The 27,544-nt window shown below is 39.1% G+C and overlaps 1 long non-coding RNA gene across 2 annotated transcripts; it reads left to right on the plus strand.

The window, feature by feature from the left end:
- On the plus strand, positions 1-27,544 carry LOC138971775 (uncharacterized). Of its 2 annotated transcripts, none has more exons than XR_011457371.1 (4): positions 1-243; positions 18,387-18,494; positions 19,223-24,439; positions 26,975-27,544. It is a non-coding gene; the product is annotated as an uncharacterized lncRNA (long non-coding RNA). The 2 variants fall into 2 exon arrangements; XR_011457370.1 differs by lacking the exon at positions 1-243 and adding an exon at positions 12,465-13,066.

Below are 27,544 nucleotides of genomic sequence, written 5' to 3' on the forward strand. Positions count from 1 at the left end.
GCGGGAACAAAGACCATGACATTGTGTTGAATACAGAAATGAATGAATGTATGCAGTGCCTCTTGCAAAGCCGTACTGTGTGTGCGTCCAGTTGCGCCACTCTGCACAGCAAGGCGAATCGATGTCATAGTGTAGGCGGAGCGACCCAGTGCCCTTTTATGGGATACTGTTCTCGTCAAGCGTACTTTGTTTCTTCGAAAAATGGCGACTGTTCTTGCTTGTGCAATACTGGCCTACTGAAAGGTACGTTACGTTTTAGTATATGTCTGTACCAGGATCGACAATCAAAATAGTGAATGAATGCGTGAGAGATGTAGGGGCCTACAGCTGTGCTGAGCTGCGAGTTATGTACGCCTGTAGTTGGTATTTAGTGACAAGGGAACTATCATGACAGAGGTTAAGATATTGCTTGACTTGAACGAAACAAATTGCTTCCTTCATGCCCCGCTGCAAAGTTGGCGAGCAGCTTGTAGTATTTTCAGAAACTGTACTAAGGTTGGGACTTCGTCATTATGTGAGCAAGTCCCCGTTTCGTTAATTTCTCAAGTGTTGCATCTCTATTTTGCCAGAGGAATTCGTGTTTTATAACATTTATCAACATTAGGATTTGGGTTAGCTGTTTTGCATTGCATAACAACGAATGAAGTACACTGCTCTCTGAAATGTTACATTGATTATATGGCTCTTACAATAAGAGAAGAGTATTAAATTCGGGCCCTGTGTGTAATGATGAGGAGGAGAAGGTGGAGGAGTATTTGTTGCTGTTGCTCTTGTTGTTACAACGACTTAACGACAAGGTCGTGTCGTGAGACTCAGTCATATCTTACCGAGTCGACCTGATCAGAGGAAGAGGTTTTGCACTTTGCACTGTGCATTTGCAATGTAAAATAAAAGTCGACGCATAGTCTAGTCATACAACTTCCAACCAAACGAAACATATCCTTGTTTCCCTGAAATTCTTCCTTCTAACCTAAGCTGTATTTATAACATACAGGTCTTAAAACTGTTCTCAGGGGTAGGTTGGTTTAAGGTTTTCTGTCAGTTTTTGTTGTTGTCAAGTTGTTATTAATGTTTTCGTTAACTGAGTCGTTGTCTTTTTCAATGTACTTTCTGTTATCAATGTGGTAAGTTGGCACTTGAGATCTTCTGGAAGCCTGTGTGTGTGTGTGTGTCAGTGTGTATGTGTGTGTGTGTGTGTGTGTGTGTGTGTGCGTGTGTGCGTGTATGCGCGTGTGTGTTTGTGCGCATGTGTATATGTGTGTGTGTGTGTAACAAAAGGAAAATACATTTCTGTAACTGTCGAATTCAAAGTGTCACACGCATTTTAAGGTATTTTGAATTATAAAGTTATAAGTTCTTGCTTATCTGTAGTGTCCTTTCAGTAAGCTCTTAATTGAGATGCAAGACACATTGATTGAATTCATTTGAATATGCTTATTTTGATACTCGTACTAGTACACTTACATGTATAAATTTAGAGCTATGCTGGTGTTCCCGCTTACATGTTTTCTTCGATGGAAATGTACATTTTATCCTGTGATTAACTTTTCTTGGAACAATAACGTCTGGCTAGGTATTGCACATCCGCATGCAATTCAGTTAAATCGGTTTCTTGACAGAATGCAGCGTACCGGAGATGAACATATAATAGTATAAATGCCCGAAAAGCATACAACAAATTCCCTAGTGTTACACAAGGCTGAGCTATAACTTCCCTGGAGCAAATATAAATTGAATAAAAACCGAAGACAAAACACGTGAAAGTCAGTGCAACTTCAACAACGCATAAAAGTATAAACTAAACTTTGACATCTCACTTCCGTATCGCATTCTGTCATTTTGCGTGTTTTACTCGTCGTCCGTTGTATGTGAGCGCACACACTTCCTTCTATGCAGATGATTTTTTTTCAGACACTGACAAAAAAAGGGAAAAGACTGCAGTATACATTAAAGGCACAGACGTTCTCGGAAAACAGTTCGACTAACCATCTCATACGAGGCCAGGCGTGTACCTGGGACAAGACCATCCCTCCACTTGGTCACATACCGACCATCAACACCATCACTGCTTGCTGTAGTGCGTTGGAATCTTTTGATGAACTTATTTCTTAAAAAGCCGCTAAGGCCAACAAAAAAAAATTGTCTGTTTAGGGTAACCCGACCGACCCTATCGATTTGGCGCCGACCCAAAAACTTTTTTTTGATTTCAAAAAAAAAAAAAAAAAAAAAAAGAGGTAAAAATGCTAAAAAGAGACATTTGGCGTTTCTTTCTCTCCCTTTCTCTCTGTTTTATTTATACGTTAGTTTTGAAACATGTATTCATCAAATATAAGAAGTGAATGTTCAGCCAACATAGCATTTACACACAAACAAACAAAAAACACAAAAAACAAAAAAACAAAAATTTACCTACCTACCGACCCTACTTTTTTTGGTCATGTTACCCTAAACAGACAATTTTTTTTTTTTGGGCCTAATGGGCAGATAGATGCATGTTGGTCTCTCTGTTTACATGCCTTTCTGGACTATCTGTCCGTCTGACTCTTAATTCTGCACTGGGCAATCCTTCTTCAAGTGTAGGCGTCAGTTCCTGAATAAAATAACGGAAAAGTAACTGATGTGTGTGTGTGTGTGTGTGTGTGTGTGTGTGTGTGTGTGTGTGTGTGTGTGTGTGTGTGTGTGTGTACATATGTGTTTGAGTGTGTGGGGGCGGGGTGGAGGGGGGGTCGTGTGTGTGTGTGGGGGGGTACGTGTGTGTGTCCATATGTGTGTGTGTGGGGGGGGGGGGTACGTGTGTGTGTGTGTGTGTGTGTTTTAAACCTTCATGAACATAATGATTCTGAAAATTTAATACCCTTAACAGATATATAAAGCTATGAACGTAAGACAAACGTTTAACTGACACATGTGGGACTTTCTAGGCAATTTAGTGCCTGTAAAAACTCACGATGAGCATGCATGACTGAATAGTATTTTTTACAATGCAGTTACGAGTTATGATGAAGTCTTCTTTTGTGTTTAAGCCTTTTTAATGTCCATCACGTATACTATATATATATTTGTTTTTAATATATCAATCGCAACTATTACTTTTCTTTTTGTGTAGACTTTGATGTGCATGCAATTCCCCTGTTCTGTCCATGGTTTGACGTGGATTCAGAGCATTCTTTAACCACATACCTAGTATGTGTGTGTGTGTGCGTGTGTGTGTGTGCGTGTGTGTGTGCGGGGCGGGGATATAGCTCAGTTGGTAGCGCGCTGGATTTGTATTCAGTTGGCCGCTGTCAGCGTGAGTTCGATCCCAGGTTCGGCGGAAATTTATTTCACAGAGTCAACTTTGTGTGCAGACTCTCTTCGGTGTCCGAACCTCCCCCCCGTGTACACTACATTGGGTGTGCACGTTAAAGATCCCACGATTGACAAAAGGGTCTTTCCTGGCAAAATTGCTCAGGCACAGTTAATAATTGTCTACCTATACCCGTGTGACTTGGAATAATAGGCCGTGAAAGGTAAATATGCGCCGAAATGGCTGCAATCTACTGGCCGTATAAAATTTCATCTCACACGGCATCACTGCAGAGCGCCTAGAACTGTACCCACGGAATATGCGTGATATAAGACTCATTGATTGATAGTATCAAAAGCCCGATTGTGCACGCTCCTGTGGAGAGCGGGAATTGTTGATGAATAAATTGTGTAACTGATGTCTTTGTTGGTTAGCAAAATCAATACAGAAAAAATTATCATGGGCAGCCATGCTCTTACATTTAGTAGGCTTATGTCTAAATGTAATGATTTTCTTTTTTTTTGGTTTCCATTTTTAAGCCTGGAAAGATCTGTGGTAATATACCTAGCCGTTTGTGCGGGAAGGACGTTATCATGTATAAACGTGCATTTTAGCTATCGTGTGCCTGTACAAGCAGGGACATGTGTCGGAAAAGGAAATGCTGTCAAAAGACCCACCAGATATTCATTGGCTTCTGAAATGAAAATCATTTCATCAATGTCCTGTGCCGTACGAGTGTAAACAAACTGACAGCAAAATATGTTTCTACAAAGTTTAATTTGAGTCCATTTACATTTCAGGACAAGGTCCAGGTTGCCATAGCTTCAAGTCAGCTTTTATTGGGACTGCAGCGACCCCACTCCAGTCAGCCGACCCTTTTCTGCTCAGTTGCACCTGTCTACCAGTGTTCGAGCACACGTGACCAACAACGGAGTTTGAACTTTAAAAGTTTCACGCACGATTCGCCAGATTGTTGACCCTAAAGAACAGATTCCTCCCAGAGTGTGTATTAACAAATACATGTTTTAGTAAATGATGATGAAATGTAATATGCAATTGTGACCCCTAAATACATTATACATTCAAAAGTGTATACAGGTACGCCATACGTTTATACTTACCCCGTATACCCCTGTGTGTAGTCCCAAGAGGCTTCGCCTTTTCTCAAAGGTCGGATAGTTCATAAAGTGAGTATCTTGAAGTAATAATGAACCATAGAAAAAACATGAGCAAGAAAAACAAGATTTAAGTTCATTTTTTAATGTTTTTAATCATAAAAATACAAACAACTTGTTGACGTATTATCGTCTAAAAATCCTGGCTTTTTGTCACACTCGCTCTAATTCTTCCTTTCAATTAGCCGTTGAGAAACGTGCACAACTTGAAAGAACAATTTGCGAGAATCAAAAGTTCAGAAAGAAAATAATTACTATTACTTTTGACACTTATGACTAGACGTTTTCCCAAAGCTGACAATACCTTATTGTAAATTTGTTTGATTCCTTTGAACTTATATTTCACATTTTAACGGTTGTGCCATAAAGGACTGAAGGAGCTTGCAGTGAACTGCCTTATTATTAACACGAACAGAAGACCTTGGTTTGCTACCAAGGTCTTTCGCGTGTTAGTTTATAGTGCAAGTGTCACGACTTCCATGCAGAACATCCTTTTCTTGGAGTCTTAATTTTCCTGTATTGCTGAGGTTTGATTGCTCAAGATAAGAATAAATGTGAGTTTTCTTTTGCTTGGTTTTCATCAAAATATAAAAAGAAAATCGTATCATTTCAATTTTTAGTTTAAACTTTGTTTTAGAGTTTATCTCTTATTGTATTCACTGTTCAACAGATCTAACTTTGATTTACTGTGGTGTTTATTCGATTAAACATACGAAATATGCAGAAATATGCAGAAAGGGCAAACATAGGAGCAATCGTGATCCAAATATTGGTGATCGCTGCTCTGCAATGCTCGGTAACACCCTTACAACCCAAACTATCAAGCCGTACGACGAAGGACTTGAAATTCCACTGTGACATGGAGGGATTCAATACCCCCATGAGCAGTCTGCTGTCTCTACAGATTGCAAAGAGGGCTGAAAATACAAACGGACAGGATGTCATACTCGCTACAGTTGACAGTGGAGAAGCGTGGCTTTCTCATAACGTCACCGAGTGCGACGAACATAGACATTACGTATCTGGTCGTCTTGACCTGTCGCAGAAGCGAAACGCCTGGCTGGAGCTAACAATCACTGACATTACACCGCAGGAGTACGGGATGTATTCTTTTCACATTCATTACACTGATCATCCTGCAGATACCAAGCACTCCACGTGGAGCAAGGAGTTGTTTGTGAACGAATCCGTGTCAGAAGCGAGAGAATCAGGATTCCGGATTAGACTCAGCAGAGGAGTGCACATCGAATGTGACAGCGGTGTTTTGGACGAGACAGACGGCCACGTTACACAAATGAACATCTCTGCCCTGAAAAGTGAAAGACACTGGTTTGCATTGTGGTGTGAGAACACCAACACGTCAACATGCTCGCCTGAGTTGCTCGGGCCTTACCACCACGGACAGAGAAGATCTGCAAACGAAGGTATTTTAGAAGTACACATTCCGGATGCCACATGCCACCATCAGTCTAAGCATGTCTGCGCTGTGACAACATCGTCAGGAAAAACCATGAATTTTTCATCGGAAGGTCTGCCGCTTGAGGAATGTCAACAGAGGCCGGAGACGGAACCTTCTGCTGCTGACAACACAGCCACACCTTCCACAACTGTTGCTGGTTTAACAACGGTAGTCAAGGAAGCTGTGGGAGTCATCTGGTACGTCTTACCTGTCATTCTTGTAGTGGCTTTCATATCCGTATCTCTTATTCTTTTTCTTTACCTGAGGAGAAAGCGTAAATCAACTCAAGCAAAGTCTCGTGACGAAGACTCCCTACCCTCTGAAAAAGAGGGAAAAGAAGGCTCCGACTGTTCGACAAATAGCGATAAAACTGATGCCTTGTCAACGCAGCCGCCGATTTACAGAATCCGGAAGGAGAGTCATAAATATGTCGAAACAGCCTCAGCCGTATCCAATACCAGCGGAGAAGAAGGAGACAACTCACTAAACAAGCTTCTTGAAGAGGAACGGAAGGCCACAGTTCGGAGTGAATCTGATGAAGAATCCTCACCCGATGGAAAAGAATACTGCGTCAGTTTCATAAATAGCGATACAACTGATGAGTCAACACAGCCGCTCATTGACAGGAGCCGGATGGAGATTCAAAAAGATGTCGAAGCAGCCTCCGACTTTTCCAATACCAGTGGAGAAGGCGACAACTCACAAAACAAGCTTCTTGAAGTAAAAAGGAAGGACACCGTTAACATTCGGCCTCCGCATACTTTCTCATTCAACAATGAAATAAAAAAAAGAACAAGAAATACCGACAGTAGTGACTCGCCTGCTGACTCTTCAGAGCCTTGGATGGACCAAAAGAAGTATAAGGCAGACGAAGATATTAAAGATGAACACTCCCTATCAGCGTCAACTCCGAAACATCATTCACAGAAATCTTCTCAAAAGATGTCTGAAAAACAGCACGAGCACGCGTCTTTATCCTTGCCTGTTCCCATACAAGAAAGCAGTGGTGCAAATAATCGGTCGGTGGAGGTTTAGTGAAAGGCCCACTGTCTTGCAATCACTGCGGCTGATGTTCACGTGTTCTGTGGAGTCAACATGTAAGAAAACAGATCTTGAAATGAAACCTTCCTGAAGCAAGTTCGCTATGCAAATATTGGCTGCACAGACTGAACGATCGGGGACCTTCATTGCATTCACCATAAGAGCTTACAACAAAAGGGAAACACAAAAATGCAAACAATATATTTATTGAGTCCAGACGGGCGCAGTGACGGGGTGGTAATGACGACGTCGGTCTCTAAATCGGAAGGTCGTGAGTTCGAATCCCGGCCGCGGCCGCCTCATTGAATAAGCCCGGTGGAGATGTGTCCGATCTCCCAGGTCAACTTATGTGTAGATGACCTGCTAGTGCCTTATCCCCCTTCGTGTGTACACGCAAACACAAGACCAAGTGTGCACGGAAACAATGCTGTAATCCATGTCAGAGTTCGGTGGGTTATAGAAACACGAAAATACCCAGCATGCTTCCCGCGAAATCGGCCTGAATGGCGGGGTAAAAATGGTCACACACGTAAAAACATGAGTGAACGTGGGAGTTTCAAGCCCATGAACGAAAAAGAAGAAGAAGAAGAAGAAGAAGAAGAAGAAGAAGAAGAAGAAGAAGAAGAAAATTGATTTCAATATTCATGAAATCATACACGGGTGCATCAGGCATTTGGAGACAAAGTCTCCCGAGCCATTGACTGTGCAATACTATTGAGGATGAGCGTCGATGATACATTTCAATTGCTTGTTACATGCATTTTCTCGGGTGCCAATAGATTGGTTCCACATTACTCTCACTGTCTTTATTTGCATATGTATATTTTTAGAGCGATTATGTTCCGTTGTTTCTCAGAACTTATTCTGGCGCTCAGTCTCATGTAATAACGGTTTTGGTTGGTTTTATTGGCTAGCGTTCTTTTTATATTTAGTCAAGTTTTGACTAAATATTTTAACATCGAGGGGGAATCGAAACGAGGGTCGTGGTGTATGTGCGTGTGTCTGTGTGTGTGTCTGTGTGTGTGTCTGTGTGTGTGTGTAGAGCGATTCAGACTAAACTACTGGACCGATCTTTATGAAATTTGACATGAGAGTTCCTGGGTATGAAATCCCCGAACGTTTTTTTCATTTTTTTTATAAATGTCTTTGATGACGTCATATCCGGCTTTTCGTGAAAGTTGAGGCGGCACTGTCACGCCCTCATTTTTCAACCAAATTGGTTGAAATTTTGGTCAAGTAATCTTCGACGAAGCCCGGGGTTCGGTATTGCATTTCAGCTTGGTGGCTTAAAAATTAATTAATGACTTTGGTCATTAAAAATCGGAAAATTGTAAAAAAAAATAAAAATTTATAAAACGATCCAAATTTACGTTTATCTTATTCTCCATCATTTGCTGATTCCAAAAACATATAAATATGTTATATTCGGATTAAAAACAAGCTCTGAAAATTAAATATATAAAAATTATTATCAAAATTAAATTGTCCAAATCAATTTAAAAACACTTTCATCTTATTCCTTGTCGGTTCCTGATTCCAAAAACATATAGATATGATATGTTTGGATTAAAAACACGCTCAGAAAGTTAAAACAAAGAGAGGTACAGAAAAGCGTGCTATCCTTCTTAGCGCAACTACTACCCCGCTCTTCTTGTCAATTTCACTGCCTTTGCCATGAGCGGTGGCCTGACGATGCTACGAGTAAAATGGCATTGCGTTTCATTCTGTGAGTTCGACAGCTACTTGACTAAATATTGTATTTTCGCCTTACGCGACTTGTTTATTTTTGTTTGAATACAAACCAAACAACAAACTCTACGTTGGATTTTGTAGCAAGCTTCCATATTTATATGTGGTGACATGTACAGCTGTTCAATAATTTTGGAAAATTAATATTTCGCTTCTGTTCAATGAAAAACTAACAGCACAGAGATGTTTCTGGTGTGTAATGAAATAAGTCTATTTTGTAGACTTGCATAATCAAATAAACAACTGCATCTTGTTTTCTCTATTCTCAATTTGACATTGACCGAGTGAGACATCGGGGCTTAAAACAATTCGTGCCAAAGTCAGTATCACAACAACTAAAGCAAAGAAAGCTTCGCGGCGTATATTTCGATTGGGCTTGTCATAACATTAAAATCTGTTGCAATTGTTTTAAACGCAAATGTGGGTCACCTTGCTCCTGTTTTGTATCATGCTCACATTTTGGCACAAAATAAGTTCAGAACATGGGCTTTTCTATATGGATACTGCTGTCTGGAGCTATTATTGTTCTCCTTTATTTTGTAATTGTTCTATTAAAAGGTGTAAACAATCACACATTTGTTTCAATGGACCCTTGTTTTCCAGCCAAGGACGATAATTGTCGTATGATACAGCTAAGGGGAGATAATTCAGAAATCGAATTTTTTTTTCAGAAAAGGGAATTAATTAACTTGACTTGCACATATAATTTGCCGTGACTTTTTATTGAAGGAACATGTCAAACTGTTTGAAGTCAGAGGTAAAATTCTCAATAATGTTTGGACAGATTGAACACGTGTGTAAGATATCTTCAGAAACCTGTGACATGTTCAAGAAGAAAGCCACTACACTGAACATGTTTTTATGGCAATTGCTTAACTACCTGCGCATTTTTGTGTGAGACAGATAGATTAGAGAAGAACTGTTACAGTATGTAAATCATTCTTTTAACCTGTATTTTGTGAACACTGTATTTACGACTTGCTCTAATACACCAGACATTACGGCAACCTTCAGTAATGGGTTGGAGTTGACGGACTGCAGTTTGTGGACATGTTTGTCTTCAGATTTGTACAAAACAAATGTTGTCTTGTATGACAAAAAACAGTATTCACTTTTCCACCTTTGTTGACATGATTAGATATAGAATACTCTTATTTTCTCCCACTGCACATATCTGTTTTGTTCACGAATTTTGTTTCTGACTTACTGGAGCTGTTGGATAATGCATAGTGTATAGTGCATAGTGTAGAATTATAGGGAATTTGTTTTGTTTTTCTTCGACTATATTGTCATCATAAGGGATAACACACCGGTTAAAGTTACAACAAACATTGTGATAACTTATATTTGTACTGATCTCCTGCAAACGTATTGTATATGTCAGATATATATATATATGTTTAGTAGGGGGGGGGGGGGGGGTTGTGTTGGTACGCTGCCACTAGCAAATTAGTAAGCATTATGCATTTGGTTAGATACGTATTTGTACATACCTTTTGTAAAAAATTAAATGAGCTAAACACGATTTCTTGCCTCATCTGACTTATTCTCTTTGGAAGAGATGCGTTTGTGTGTGGTGGGGGGGTGTATCTATGGAAATCTCCTTAATCATCTGGGTGTGTATGCGTATATTTGAGAGAGAGAGAGAGAGAGAGAGAGAGAGAGAGAGAGATAGAGAATGTGTGTGCGGGGGGGGGGGGGGGGGGGGTCCGGATAACCAATCCATTTATCTCATTGTTAATCGTTAACAACCCTGCTTGTAAATAACTCAAACAATATAAGCCCAATTATCTCATTGTTAATCGTTAACAACCCTGCTTGTAAATAACTCAAACAATATAAGCCCAATTATCTCATTGTTAATCGTTAACAACCCTGCTTGTAAATAACTCAATATAAGCAACCTAGTCTGCACTTTCATAAATAGATTTAATCTCACAATAGATTTGTCACATGTCAAGACAAGGATTAATGTTTTACTTTTTTTTTCTTCCGTCTTCCATTTTTACTCTTTGGCACATTTTGAAGTTTGTCAAATTAAATCATCCAAATAATATGCGTTCATTTTGGTGACACCTGATGATGCGATATCAAACCGTTAAATACCCATGAGCGTCGAAATCAGAACGCACATTCTGAGAAATCGAGAAAGCCCGAGTTTACTAACTGGTTGTCAGACTTTTGACCGAAACCCAAACCACATGTAAAAAGTGTAAGGCCACAAACAAAAACAAAAAAAAGTTTGTTTACGGTATCCCGACCGACCCTATTTTTTCGCGCGACCCTAGACTTTTTTTTTAGCATTTGGGAAAAAGAAAAGTCTTTGTTTTTTTGCAAAATAACTTAAAAATATATTTTTGGGGAAAAAAAAAATCCCGACCTACCGACCCTATTTTTTTGGCCTATGTTACCGTAAACAGACTTCTTTTTTTTTGCCTAAGATAATCCAATTGTGACGTCACTAAACATGGAAATCAACACACACACACACACACACACACACATCTAGAGAATCCAGAGGGGGAAAAATAGTACCAACAACATAAAAAAGTTATTCAGTATAAATAGTAACAGTCGTTGCCGCACCAATAGCAGTAATATCGTGGTAAAGCAGACTTCGTAGTCTTAGCTATTGTATATATAAAGTCTTTTAGTAATATACATGATATGCACGCTCCCATGAAAACAAAAAGAGTGAAACATAAAGCAAAACCAAAGTGGTTTGATCAAGAAATACAAGATGCTATTGATCATAGATATTATCTAAAAAGATGTGGCCTGGAATAAGAATTTAAGACTCAGCGCAACAAAGTAATATATCATCAAAGCGGCGAAAAGACTACATACTTTCAGGGATCAAACAATGATGCAAAAATATTATGGAAAACAATAAATGAAATGACAAACAAACATTCAGGATCAGAATCATCATGTCCAATGAATTTAACATCCGAAGAATTAAATGACCATTTTGCAAAAGTACCATCCAAAACTATTTTTGTAAATAGAAGTGCCCATAATGACCTCAAAGTGCTGAAATGATTTTGTAACTCAAAACATATACACTCTAAAATGTATATTCCACCAACCACAGTTCCAGAAGTCTACAATGTTCTGGTACAACTGAAACAAACTGGCACTCGAGGTATTAGATGGACAAATTCTTAAACTAGCTGCACCAATGATATGCAAATCCTTGACATACATATACAATTTGTTACTTTCGAGTTATGTTTAAAAAAGCAAAAGTAATTCCAATATAAAAATCTGGGGAAAATTCAAACCCCTCAAATTGCCTTTGTGCAATATCGATAGAAAGTACAGTAGACACAGGGCTCGACGTGCAGGTACAATCGGGAATTCCCTTTTACGTCACCCCATGTTCATGTGTGAACTCGCCTTCTGACCTTGACCTTCTATCAACGTTGCTTTGTGCAGGTGAAATTCGTAGTCTTAAGGCTTCTCTGGAAATATTCACTGTTGTTTGAGTCTTCGTTAGCTGTTCTTATTATTACTTATTTTTGTATTTTGTTTAGAGTTTTAGTTTTTGTACTTTATTTTTGTTTGAAGAACATCCAGAAGCTATAATCTATTTTTCGAAAAAGAATTGATTTGCTGGTTATATGTATTAAAATGTGTTTGTGTGTTTTCTGTTGTTCATTTTCGGGAGGGGGGGGGGGGGTGCGGTTATCTACGTAATTCCTTTTTTTTTTTAGATCTCATGCTGTTTTCATGACCGTTTCAGTATTATAGTATTTGGCTCATGTTAGATTGACCTTTATCTATGTTATTCTAGAAATCCTTCGCCGACAGCCGTCAAGAGCTTAATAGTACTCTTATGCTTTAATTTGGCACTTACAATATTTTTACTGAAGCATGCATAATCAGAAGGAAAACCAAACAAAACAAAACATGCAGACGTAGTGAGCCATGCATAATCAAAATATCCCTTACCTTCCAGGAAATCTGTGTTTAAGAGAACTTTTCCAAACTAACGACACGCCATTTCTAGACTTATCGGCCGGTCAGGCGGTTTCCACTGACTGACATGGCACAGTAAGTCGGAAAACCCCCACAATGTCAACTGTTTTGTTCACAGGCGTTTTATGTATCTTAAACTGCACTGCATTAAAACAACAATAAACCGCAACCTGATGTAAAATCTGACCATATAATAAACAAAACACTTGCGAGAACATGTACGTATCCGCACATTGCTCTTAGTTCCGCCGTTCAGCCTGACCCGGAATAGAATCCGAATGTTGGCCTTGGCTGCGCACGTGCTATCACGTGACACGGTTACCCAAAAATATATGCGCTCAAACTGGCCGCTCCTTACAATCAGTGTTTAAAAAGGTATGTTTGTTACCTTCATTACTTTGTTTACATATATTTCAGTATTACTTGATTTCTTCAACTCACCCAGCTTCGACTGGCTTGTGTCTGAATGTTCAATTTGATGTTATTTTCTCTTTGCTCCGCTCTCTTCGACGATCAGTATACTGTGTACGGTGCAACGAGACGACATGCACACAATATAGATAGCAGAATGAGTCACTGCTCCAGTGGAGATTAGCTTCAGCGACAGTGCGCTCGGGTTTAAGAAATATACATGCTCATCACCTGATACTAGTGTGGAGAAAAGTGCAGTGCACATATATTTTTTGGGTATCTCTTATTTTCCCAATGGGAGCCTTGTAAGTGTACAAGAGGAAATACAGTACGAATAGCCCGTGCGTTGAGCAGAGAAAGTAGGTCACTTTAAGCTGACAACTTTTTGTGCAGCCAAATTGGAGTTTTACTCTATTCTATGACGGCTTACTAGTGCCAAAACTTCATAATTGTAATTATCAACGGAAAATTAGTAATTTTCCCTTGATAATTACCATTTTTACGTGTTTATTACTAATTTTCCCGGGAAAATTACTAATTTTCCCGGAATAATTACTAACTTTTACCTGTTAATTACTAATTTTTAGTTTTGGCTCACTTCCTGACGGATTGCTAGTGCCAAAACTAAAAATTAGTAATTTTCCCGTGAAAATGAGTAACTAACAGGTGAAAACAGTAACTGACAGCGTTAATTAGTAATTATCACGTGATAATGGGTAACCCCAGGTTTTGGCACTAGTAAGCCGTCATAGGGCTTACTAGTGCCAAAACCTCATAATTGTAATTATCAAGGAATAACTAATTTTCCCTTGATAATTACCATTTTCACGTGTTAATTACTAATTTTCCCGGGAAAATTACTAACTTTCACCTGTTAATTACTAACTTTAAGTTTTGGCTCACTTCCTGACGGATTTCTAGTGCCAAAACTAAAAATTAGTCATTTTCCCGTGAAAATTACTAATTATCCCGTGAAAATGAGTAAATAAACGAGTGAAAACAGTAACTGACAGCGTTAATTAGTAATTGTCACGTGATAATGGGTAACCCCAGGTTTTGGCACTAGTAAGCCGTCATACTATTCCTTAGCAAAACTCCGGTACCGAGCGAGTTATATACTTTCACATGTGTTGCTGAGGCGAGCTTGGCTGGCCCTGAGAAGCCGACTGACCACAGAGGGGCCTTTGTTCTAGTCCCCCCTCCCCTCCCGCAACTGGACTTTACCCCCCACGTAGCTATAGCAAAATGATTCGAGTTGAAGATCTTAGGATCTTCTTTGCCCTACCTTTTCTTGTAATGTTTTAATCACATCGTTTTTGGATACAACACATAACGTCCCTTATCAGTTGTTTTAGGGCCATCTTTGTTAAGTTTTACAGTCAGTTTTTATGAAAGTTTAGTTAAGAGGGGCGTGTTCTTTTTACCCTCTCTTTCGTTTTCCACCCCCTTCTTTAGTTGGTTGATTACTAGGCTTGACGTTTCCTGCTGCTATACTCACAAACGCATACCCCCTCTCTCTCTCTCTCTCTCTCTCTCTCTCTCTCTCTCTCTCTCTCTCTCTCTCTCTCTCTCTCTCTCTCTCTCTCTCTCTCTCTCTCTCTCTCTCTCTCTCTCTCTCTCTCTCTCTCTCTCTCTCTCTCTCTCCACTCTCTCTCTCTCTCTCCACCCTCTCTCTCTCTCTCTCTCTCTCTCTCCACCCTCTCTCTCTCTCTCCACCCTCTCTCTCTCTCTCCACCCTCTCTCTCTCTCTTTCTCTCCACTCTGTCTCTCTCTCTCTCTCCACCCTCTCTCTCTCTCCACCCTCTCTCTCTGTCTCTCTCTCTCTCCACCCTCTCTCTCTCTCTCTCTCCACCCTCTCTCTCTCTCTCTCCACCCTCTCTCTCTCTCTCTCCACCCTCTCTCTCTCTCTCTCTCTCTCCACCCTCTCTCTCTCTCTCTCTCTCCACCCTCTCTCTCTCTCTCTCTCTCTCTCTCCACCCTCTCTCTCTCTCTCTCTCTCTCTCTCTCTCTCTCTCTCTCTCTCTCTCTCTCTTTCTCTCTATTTTATTTTGCCATTCTTTTCCTCGGTATCCCTTTCATTCGTATATTCAATACATGTATTCATTTATTCAGTTACCAACAAGCAGTGATCGAGCGGCGTCGCTCGATTTTGTCCAGGCCCTGAACCCCTGCCCAATTTTTCCTGCAGATTAGGACTTAGGTTTTGTTTTTGGAGAGTAAGTTAAGTCACCAGGGTACCTACGGACCATGCCCGATTTTTCAGCAGTTCAGAGACTCAGATTTTATTTGTTAGTTGAGAAGGAAAGACTGTAGTAAAGCCAACCTAGATTTTTTATAGATATATTTTCTATGGAAGAACTCACGTATGTTTTTTTATTACATTTAGTCAAGTTTTGACTAAATGTTTTAACATAGAGGGGGGAATCGAGACGAGGGTCGTGGTGTATGTGTGTGTGTCTGTCTGTCTCTCTGTGTGTGTTGAGCGATCTTTATAAAATTTGACATGAGAGTTCCTGGGTATGATATCCTCAGACGGTTTTTTTCATTTTTTTGATAAATGTCTTTGATGACGTCATATCCGGCTTTTCGTGAAAGTTGAGGCGGCACTGTCACGCTCTCATTTTTCAACCAAATTGGTTGAAATTTTGGTCAAGTAATCTCCGACGAAGCCCAAACTTCGGTATTGCATTTCAGCTTGGTGGCTTAAAAATTAATTAATGACTTTGGTCATTAAAAATCGGAAAATTGTAAAAGAAATATTTTTTTTATAAAACGATCCAAATTTACGTTCATCTTATTCCCCATCATTTTCTGATTCCAAAAACATATAAATATGTTATATTTGAATTAAAAACAAGCTTTGAAAATTAAAAATATAAAAATTATGATCAAAATTAAAATTTCGAAATCAATTTAAAAACACTTTCATCTTATTCCTTGTCGGTTCCTGATTCCAAAAACATATAGATATGATATGTTTGGATTGAAAACACGCTCAGAAAGTTAAAACGAAGAGAGATACAGAAAAGCGTGCTATCCTTCTCAGCGCAACTACTACCCCGCTCTTCTTGTCAATGTCACTGCCTTTGCCATGAGCGGTGGACTGACGATGCTACGAGTATACGGTCTTGCTGCGTTGCATTGCGTTCAGTTTCATTCTGTGAGTTCGACAGCTACTTGACTAAATGTTGTATTTTCGCCTTACGCGACTTGTTTTATTGTTTTGGTCTGAATACAATTTGAAATCCTATTATACTCTTGTTGATTTTGCATTTTGTTCGTCTGTTCGTCTGGTGCGTGTGGTTTGAATGCCGTCCTGACAAATGTCTTTTAAAACCGCATGCACGGTAACATCTTAGACACAGACAACAAAAGCAGATTTCCACTGCATTACTCATTCCTACAGGCATTGTGTCCGCCATTACATATGAAGTGAAATAGCACCAGCGTTTCTCGACAAACTGTATAACAATTTTCCTTATATATAAAAAGGGCAAAACTTTCAAATAACTTTTCCTGGCGACGAGAGGAAGGGGAAATTATTCTTTGTCATATAGGTCGAAATTGAGGTGACGAGTTATGTTTCGACCTGCACTGAAGTAGTTTAATGCTCTGACGTGGCCGATTTCCGAGGAAAGGGGGGTACATTCTGAGAATGACAGGTTTTCGCGTGAGCATGTCGTTTCGCTTTTAACTATATTCAACTCGATGGTCAGGTAGATAGTATGGTATTCAGGAAGCGTTGGTGGTGAGATGACTGAGGATGGGGGCAGGTGTGTGTGTGTGTGTGTGTGTGTGTGTGTGTGTGTGTGTGTGTGTGTGTGTGTGTGTGTGTGTGATAGTGGGGGGAGGTGGGGTAGCACTAGACATTGCGTCAGTCAAGATAGAATGACCAGAGTAGAAAGAACGACAAGCGTAAACACATTTAGGGATTGCGTTTCAGTGTACATACTATACTATATGAGGGTTCACTGTGTGCGTTTGGAGAGTTTGTGTGTATGTGTGTGAGTGTGTGTGTGTGTGTGTGTGTGTGTGTGTGTGTGTAAGTGTGTGTGTGTATGTGTGTTTGTATGTTTGTGTATATGTGTGTGTATGTTTGTGTATATGTGTGTGTATGTGTGTGGGGGAGGGGTGTTTGTGTGTATTTGCTTGTGTGTGTCTGTGTATGTGTGTGTGTGTTTGTGCCTTTTTGTGTAAACATGTGTCCACAAATAGAAGTTACTCATCTTTCAAGGACCTTAGGCTTCATGGGAATACATGTAACTTTAGCAGGGATTTCAATAATAAGATTATTTGAATTATGTTTACATTATTGATAACTGTTGACTGTTTAGACGTGTTACATAACCACCAGCAAGCCAGCCAAAATTAATGGAGTCAGAATTATGGTTTACTTGTTCTTCAGAGTCGAGAGATTTTTAGTTGCATTATTAATACTGAAGTTGTTTAACAAGAAAAGGACGACTACGAGCATGTAAAGAACGGATTCCGATGTGAAAAGAGAGATTATTAAGAAAACAATAATGGAATGTGGCTAGAACCCATCTGAACAGCTTTGCCTGCACAAGCCTAACTCAGATACTATTAGAAATACGACAGTTCTCTTGCTTGTGAGTACTTAAAAATGTATTCTCATTTTGTACTTTTCAAAACAGGTGGATTTTTTTGGTTTTATTTTCATATGTCCAAATTCAGATTTTTCTTTTAAATGTATATGTGTGTTTTTTTGTTTTTTTTGTTTTTATTGAGTGGGGTTAGGGGGGAGGGGGAGGATTTTTTCAGATTTCACAATGCGGTGCTTTTTTTGTGAGGTGAGTTGGGTTTTGTTTTTATTGGGGGGATTGTTTCATACTTCTTCTTCTTCTTCTTCTTCTTCTTCTTCTTCTTCTTCTTCTTCTTCTTCTTCTTCTTCTTCTTCTTCTTCTTCTTCTTCTTCTTCTTCTTCTTCTTCTTCTTCTTCTTCTCAGTCTTCTTCTTCTTCTTCTTCTTCTTCTTCTTCTTCTTCTTCTTCTTCTTCTTCTTCTTCTTCTTCTTCTTCTTCTTCTTCTTCTTCTTCTTCTTCTTCTTCTTCTTCTTCTTCTTCTGCGTTCATGGGCTGAAACTCCCACGTACACTCGTGTTTTTGCACGAGTGGAATTGTACGTGTATGACCGTTTTTTTCCCGCCATTTAGGCAGCCATACGCCGCTTTCGGAGGAAGCATGCGGGATATTTTCGTGTTTCTATAACCCACCGAACTCTGACATGGATTCATACTTCAATTCGTGGTGTTTTGTTTTTGTGAGGTGCTGAACGCCTTGTTGCACCACTGGTGGCACATACCCTCGACAAACATGGAAGGGAGCCATGGCACATCGACACAGTAGTGGACCGATTTATTCCCAACAATCAGGGTATGTATTTCTTAAACATAAAAAAATTAGAATAAAAATAATAACGTGCGTTGGTACTGTGTGATACCAGGTATGTACTGTGTGATACCAGGTATGTACTGTGTGATACCAGGTATGTACTGTGTGATACCAGGTATGTACTCATTGTTTTCATTAATAAAAAAAAAACTCTTTTTCACTCCCATTTCAGTATTGAAAAAAACCAACTCGTGTAAACCTGGTATCACACCAACCGCCATGTGGTTTTCTCCATTAACTTTTATCTTTTGTGAAATGCACTTTATTTCTTACTTTCGACGCTTACTACTCCATTTTATCTCAAATGGAAAATATAAAACAAAACAAGAGAGAGAGAGAGAAAGAGAGAGAGAGAGAGAGAGAGAGAGAGAGAGAGAGAGAGAGAGAGAGAGAGAGAGAGAGAGAGAGAGAGAGAGAGAGAGAGAGAGCTAAACTGAACTGAACTTTATTTTACAAGGATGAAGATTTAAAGCTAGGCCTATTCTGACCACCTGTAATTGGGACGAACAAGCTCACACACACACACACACACACACACACACACACACACACACACACACACACACACACACACACACACACACACACACACACATACACACACACACACTATCAAATTATACGAAAACAGAAACACTAAAAACGCAGAAATTAAAATAAAAACGCAAATTTACACCTGCTGCAGGTTCTTTTCTGTTTTATGTGATCAGGGAAAGGAAAGGAGTGGATCATCTGGGATATCTGATCAGCAAAATGTTGGTTTATCATCGTTCCAAGTTCATTCACCATTTGCCGTCGTCTACTTTAAAACGATTTTACGATTGAGATTAAACAAAATCTGACAGCATGCTGTGTTAATACCTTGGACACATACAACGTTAAACACACGGCGACGTGGAGAAGACTTAATAAGAGACTCAATAAAGAGACAACGTCGACGCCCATCCTGACTCTAGCCGCTCTATTGTGTAACCAGCGGTGTTCAACACATTTATCGTTAAAGACCTGTGTGTGTGTTTTAAAGAGAACAGATATTTACACCAGTCTGCCTTGCCACCAAGATTACTCAGTACTGTTATTTTGTTGTGTCGTTTTTGCATCCTAATTAAACTGATGTTCTATCTGTTTTAGGCCGTTAGTTTTATGACACAACTGGCAAGACATAAACACTGCACACTGCAAATAACTTACTTCATACATTTTAGTTTTCATTTCGTTTGGCAATACACAACTCTGGTTTGAAGCCAGACTCGAATTTGTGCTAAACATAAACACTACCACTATATTGTACTTGCCATCTTTCTCTGAACAGTCTAAGGGCTGATTAAAACCCAATTTGTGCTAAACATAAACACTACCACTATATTGTACTTGCCATCTTTCTCTGAACAGTCTAAGGGCTGATTAAAACCCAATTTGTGCTAAACATAAACACTACCACTATATTGTACTTGCCATCTTTCTCTGAACAGTCTAAGGGCTGATTAAAACCCAATGTTATTTTTTAATGACATAATTATAGGAGTTCGGTTAAAAGTCTTTTAGTTCCTGCGTGTTCATTTTTGTTGTTAGTGTTAGTGTCCTTGGTAAGAGGAAAGTAAGTGTAACATAATTCTTCGAATAAGAATACATTGGTGTGTTTTCCAGTAGCTAAGATTTACATGTTTTAATTCTGTGAGGACTGTTTCGGAAACATAAAAACGCCGTCAGCTAAGAGTTACCGCAAGTACGTCATTATCGGAGGACTTTTTCTGCAAGTTCCTGGCGACAGGATGTACCTTGCTCAGTTCGTCATAAAAACCAGTATACATTAAAAACAACTTTTTTTTTTTTTTTTACCTCAGTTGCATGCAGGCTGCTTCAACCCTTTCTGTGTTGCCCTTATCTTTATTTTGTTTTCCTGCGGGCAGGGAGCATCCTTCTTCATAGTTTTGTTTTAAATTCGTATCTATATTTTGTTGTTTATTAAAACAACTTGTAGAGCATCAGCAACTTCTTCCCATCCACCATGGCGATGAATAAGCAAAACGACAGAACAACAATGCCAGTCATAACTGCATTCATAGTGGTTTTGCTTCACTTTCCATTGACGTCATCAACACCTGAACTCTCCTGTACACTGACAAAAGACGTCACCTTCCACTGTAATATGGGCGGTTTCACCCACCCTTTGAGCAGCCTGCTGTCTCTGCAGATAGTGAAACTGGCTGCCAGCAAAAGCGAACACGATGCCGTCATCGCTACAGTTGACAGCGGCAAAGCATGGCTCGCTCAGGGTGTAATCGAAGAAGACGAACGTAAACACTACGTATCTGGTCAGCTTGATCTGTCGTCGAAGGGTAACGCCTGGCTAAAGCTAATGATAACTGACTTTACCGAGGACAAATACGGGAATTATTCATGCCAAATTCATTACACAGATCATCCAGCAGATACTAAACATTCAACGTGGTCTAAGGACGTGTTAGTGGACGAATCTGTGTCAGAAACCGCGTCTTCTTCAGGATTTAAAATTACATTTAGCAAAGGGGTGCACATCGTGTGTGACAGCGGTGTTTTGGACGAGACTGACGGCTGGGCTACACAAATGAATATCTCTGCACTTGAAAGTGAAAGGTACGCATCTTGGTGTGAGAAAACCAACGAGTCAAAGTGCTCGTCAAAATTACTAGGGGCTTACCACAGACGGAGACGATCTGCAACCGAAGATACGCTACAAGTTCACATTCCGGATGTTACATGCAGCGATCAGGCTAACCATACCTGCACCGTGATAACATCGTCTGGAAAAACGCTGGAGTCTTCACCAAAACGCCTTCCGCTCGAAGATTGTCAACAGGAACCGAAGACGGAGGCACTTTCATCCACAGCATCCCCAACCGTTGCTAGACCAACAACGGTAGAACAGGATGACTCAAAAGTGGTGTTTTACGTGGCTCCTGCTATTGTCGTATTTATTGTCCTTGTTTCTGTTGCTATGTTTTGTTGTTGTAGGAAGCAGTTGAGAAACTCCCACGATAAGTCAGTAAATAAGACAAGGCTGTGGATGATCAACTGGTGCTGTGCAAACAAATCGATACAGGCGGAAGAGATCGATAACTTACAGAACACCTCTCTTGTAAAGATCAGGTCGCAGAAATGTCCGTCTGGTGCCACTGAGCAACCTCTTCTGTCTTGCAATGAGACGGAAGGCAAGTCCAATACAGACGGTCTGGCACTCGACCTCCTGGACAAACTAGAAGAAAAGCACCTCGGTACAAAATCCCACGTTGATCAGATTAAATCTGATACAGTCGAAAGCTCTTATCCACAGCATGCAAACGAGCGTAACAGTTATAACTTTCTCCCTGAAGAGTGTGTTATTGACGTTCATGAGAACATTGCTTACGAAAGAAGTCAGTCGTCGGATTCTGACAGTAGTCATTCGTCTGAATCTTCTGCTGACTGTGAAGGTGTGTCAGAACGCGAGATTAAAACACCAGTTCAGGCATCACAATCTCCAGAGGAGGTCGTTATTGTTTAATGAACATCAATACATCTTCTTCCAAACCTGTTACAAACTCAGCAACAACACAGAATTGCGACAGTATCCGCACCCCAGCAATAACATTCATGCCCGTGTTATTTCGTTCAAAATGTAATATATTACGTTGAAGGCACTTAACTTGTCTATTTGGCACATTTTTCGGATCAAAGATTTGTTTTACATAGATCAAGTGGCCGCCGCTCAAATAAGAGTGCGCCTAAATGGACTTGACAAAAACGTGCGGTACCAATCAGAAACAAATGCATTCAGAATAGGCAAAACTCAGCAACTTGTACAAACGAGAGAAAGTCCAGTCAACTGTGTATCCATAACAGATTGTTTTGTTTGGCTATTTTGCGTAGTTCTTGTGAAACGCCATTGCAACTGATGTAGGTGTCGATAGCATGAATGGTAAAAAACACACAAAAAAACAAGGGTATAGTAAGCTTACTTAGTAAACGCCCACCCCTACATTTTGATAATTGGAGTCAGGGGAAAGTTAAGTTCAGCAAGAAACAGGTGGATGACCATAGAAAAGCTCTTTTTTCTTGACACAACAGAACGATTATTAAGGCAAAAAAAAAAAAAGGTCTGTTTACGGTAACCCCACCGACCCTATTTTTTTCGCGCGACCCTAGACTTTTTTGGGGCATTTGGGGAAAAAAAATCTTGGTTTTTTTTGCAAAATAACGTAAAAATATGTTTTTTTGGAAGAAACAAAAAAAATTAAAAAAATCAAAAAAAATCCCGACCTACCGACCCTATTTTTTGGGCCTATGTTACCGTAAACAGACCTTTTTTTTTTTGCCTAATCTCTGGGTCTTTGATAGCTGCATAATGCGCACAAGACAGACACGTTTAGGAATGCCTTAGATGAGCAGGTCGTTGTCTTTGTTCACAACCCGTCAGTTTCGGCATTGCCAAAATCGTCAGAAATGGCTTTCAAGACTGCCGACCACGGGAGTAAGTGAGCCCCAAAACCAGTGTAAGGTATTCCTGAAATTCAGCGTCTTTAGTAGTGTGGATAGGTCCAGAGATGACCCATGTAAATAAATAATGGTTGCTTTAAGCGCGCCTAACATAACGATGTCGCTTCCAGTGATAGTACAGATGAAGAGCTGGGGAATTGTAAAGGGACTGAAGAGAATGCAGATATCGACTTGAAGGAATTTAACGAGAACGGATGATTTGCCGTTTTTGTTTTGGTTTCTCGTGTGGCAATAGATTGTCCTCCTATCGCACCATCCGCTTTTCTTCACTGGGTGGCTTGGGTCAGTTAAAGCGAACTACGCCCCCCCCCCCTTCCTTCCCTCCACTCCCCATCCCCTAAAAATGTGAATAAAGTGATGTAATGTAATGTAATGTAAAGCCTATACATGTTTACAATTTTTTTTAAACTCAAAAAAAAGAGAATACAAAAATATTAAAAAAATAAAAATAAACAAAATCCAAAAACAAAACATCAAGCGCAGATGTTGCATCATTTTTTGCAGATTTGTGTGGCTTTGTTCATTCACTTCAAATGTTGACGTCGTTTGAAGAGCTCATTTGGGGGATGCAAATGTGTTCAGGTTTTCATCGCAGCTTTACACTCATAGACAAATGAACAACTGAATACATGTCACGTACAGGCAAAAGATCCTGAAATTTCAAAAGTAACCCAGCAGGTCATTGCTTAAGAATAGGACTATATGCTGAAGTACGTAAATAACCTGTTCTGGATACCAATTAGACGGACTTTTTTCCCGTGTGTGAAACGTGCCAAATTGCGCCTATTTAGAATTTCATCGAGTTTGTAATTGATATCTTACGTTTTTGGCGTGTCAAATTTGGGGGTACCCTTATTTGAGCGGTGCTATGATCACTGTAAACGAATTTGTTATCCCAAAAGTGTGCCAGTTAGAAAAGTTAAGTGCCTTTAACAAAATACAAACTTTGGATTCAATAACACGGAATGAATGTAAAAGGTGGGGTACGGAAAATGTGGCAAATATAATATTGTTTTGTCACAGTACGTGCGTGCAGAAAAATTGCATGTTATTGTGAGTACAGCAAGTGCCTTTTTTTTCCTCAATGGATTTTGCAAATTTGGCTCAAAAACTTGAATTTGTTCTTGCCATGATTTACATGTGCCCCTACAATGAAATTGTAAATACGAATGTCTTTCTTTTCGTCGGTTCTCCTTTCAGCTGTGTTAACCTTCTGTCATTGACTGCATCATTTTAGTCTTTTGCAGTGGTGTGAATAGAGAAGGCAATGCCATGATTGTGATCCATACCCACACACACAATGAAACAAACAATGACGAGGCTACAATTGACATATTAATCGTCTAACCTAAGTATGGTTCACTTCGCTTGCAATCTGATCATGGCTGTGGGTGTCAAGGAAACATTTGGGGGTGAGCGATCGTGGAATCAGTATAATTTCCGAGCAGTCTCTAAATCCTTGTTAAAATTTTTTTTTTTTTTTTTTTTTCCTCAGTTGCATGCAGGATGCTTCAACCCATTTTTTTAAATTTTTTTTTAATTTTTTATTTTTTTAATTTTTTTTTTTTAGGCGGGGAGCATCCTTCTTCCTTGGTCTTTTTCTGTATAACATAATCAACTTTATATTATACAAAACATAAACTTCTGTCTAATGTTTAACTTTAATTACAATAAAATACGTAAGTCTAACTTCTTCCCATACTTAAATTTTCCTATGGTCATTTTTGTTATCAAAATACAATAATTTATAAAATAAAATTGATCGTTTTTTAAATTTTTATTCCAGAAACCAAATAATATATCTGTTTCATTCAAAGTTATAATATAATAAATTTGCTTATAAATAAAGCCTTTACATAGTTTCCAAACGTTCATAACCTCTTGACAATGAAAAAAGAAGTGCTCAAGTGTATCCAGTTCATTACAAACTTCAGAGCCGACCAACCTAATTTGCATAGGTATAATCATTGCCGGTGTAACACGAGAAAATTACTCCCACGAGATTTTTAATCCGGAGTAAACATTTCGTACGAAAAAGTTACTCCCGTTACGAAAGAAGCACTCCCCCATTACACGAGAAAAGTATTCCCCAAGACAGGTGAGTTCCGAGTAAACATTTAGTACAAAAATGTTACTCCCCTGACGAATAAATAACGAATAAATTACTTCACCCCAACACAAGCAATTTTACTTCCCATGCCAGGTGTACGAAATTTTTACTCCCTTGTCCCCTGTTAGTTTTGGTGGTGGAAGGAGGGTAGCGCGACATTCGTGTGCGCGAGATCACTTATTGGCATTATCCCTTCACCCGCATCCCATTTTTGCGTACAAGATTTTTTCTGGAAGTAAAAAAAATGGGGAGTAAAAATTTCGTGGAGGGAGTAATTTTTTCGTGCCTTGGGGAGTTCTTTTCTCGTACGAAAAGTGTACTCGGAGTAAGAATTTCGTACGAAATATTTACTCCAGAGTAAATTTTTCGTGGAGTAAAAATGTCGTGTTACACCGGCTTTGTTTTAGAGACAGACGCTTGTGCTGTGCAAGAAGTTGTAACCTCATATTATAAGAGTTTAATTGTGTGTTGTATACCCTGTTACGTGTGAGTTTTGTCTTTTTACATTAATTTTAGTCAAATTTTGACTAAATGTTTTAACGTTGACCGGCAATCGAGATGAGGGTCTGGTATGTATCGTGTGTGTGTGTGTGTAGAGCGATTTAAAGAAAACTACTGGACCGATTTTTATGAAACTTCACTATTAGAGTTCCTGGGTATGATATCCCCACATGTTTTTGTTTTTTTTATAAATGTCTTTGATGACGTCATATCCGGTTTTGTGTGAAAGTTGAGACGGCACTGTCACGCTCTCATTTTCCAACCAATTTGATTGAAATTTTGGTCAAGTAATCTTCGACAAAAGCCGGACTTTGGTATTGCATTTCAACTTGGAGGCTTAGAATTAATTAATGAGTTTGCTCATTAAAGTTGTCATGAAAATTAAATGTTCGCAAACAGATCCAAAATGGATTGCATCGTATTATTTTTCAAGTTTTCAATCTGAAAATATATACTTTATGTCAGGTTTACTCTAAAAATGTGATCACAATTAACGATTAAAGGTTAATAAGGTATACGATTAGAATGTTAGAAAACGTTCCAAAATTATTTAATCTTATTCTTTATCATTTCCTGATTTGAAAAACGTATAGATATGTTATGTCTGTATTAAAAACAAGCTCAAAAGGTTAAAAAGAATACAGAAAAGCGCGCTTTCCTGCTTAGCGCAAAACGCTACCGCGCTATACTGGCTTATCAATTTCACTTCGTTTTGCACGTGAAAAGTGAGCGATTTCCTTGTCGCGGGGATTGACGAAGCTGTATTGTCTGGGTAAAAAAAATGCAGTGCGTTCAGTTTCATTCCGTGAGTTCGACAGCTTGACTAAATGTAGTAATTTTGCCTTACGCGACTTGTTAAATGTTTTGTTTTTAGACACCAAGCCGTACTTTGGCTTGTTAGCTGTTCTGAAACTGGTGTTTCTTCTGCTCATATTATTTAACATCCCATTATTAGAACATGCATTGAAAGGTATTTTATGTGTACATTAAACATGCCTGTATTCTATACTCACGATTTACATGCTGAATTTGTACACGTTAACTAACTGTGTTTGCTAGTCATTATAATATAATTAAACTGTGTTATAAACTATAACTGTAAAAGAGTACAGACATGTCACTTTTTTTTCTCCATACATTTGTAACGAATTATGCCCTCTCCATGAAAATGTATATTTATCTGAACTTATTTATTACATGTCTCAGCATCGATGTTCTCGTCCCACGCGCTTCATTCCTAGTCTAACCTTTTTTATTTTATTTTTTTATTTTTTGTTGTTGTTGTTGTTGTTGTTGTAATTTTTTTCTTTTCTTTCTTTTATTTTTTTCTCTGTAGATCCTCCTGTTTTGATTAAGTTCCCGCGATCGACAATAAGAAGAAGATTAAGTTCCCCATACCCCCCTTCTACATTTTGTTCTTCTGGTTAATAATTGTGTTGTCCACCATCATGAAAACTTGTGTAACTTAGCATTGTTATGGTCACGTCAAATAAGCATCTGCTTGAGTTCGTGTCCTAGCTGCATTTTTGTCAAGTGTTTCATGTCATGTATTTTAAATACAATTGTGTTTAAACCAATAAAGTGGAACATACAACCCAGAAGAAACTATCCCAGAACAAGAGCCAAGAAAAAGTTTAGAAAACTAAATCATCGATTCATAATTACATGTCCTTTCAATAGTTAGTGCACACAGCAATTGAGCGGATTTGCTGTTGATACCTTCTGCCTTTTACATTGACGTAAGGCACTTTATGTCACTGAAAAATATAGGCTTATGCATGTATGTTTGGCACTGATTGTTTTTCTCCTTAGACGCGTTATAGTCCTTTCGTTGTTCGATGATTCTATGTTGACAATGTACATTGTATAAGTAAATAAAATCATCGATTTGAGGCTATAAGCAGAA

Source organism: Littorina saxatilis, linkage group LG7 (genome assembly GCF_037325665.1).
Source record: "Littorina saxatilis isolate snail1 linkage group LG7, US_GU_Lsax_2.0, whole genome shotgun sequence".
In the NCBI taxonomy this organism is placed as follows: domain Eukaryota; kingdom Metazoa; phylum Mollusca; class Gastropoda; order Littorinimorpha; family Littorinidae; genus Littorina; species Littorina saxatilis.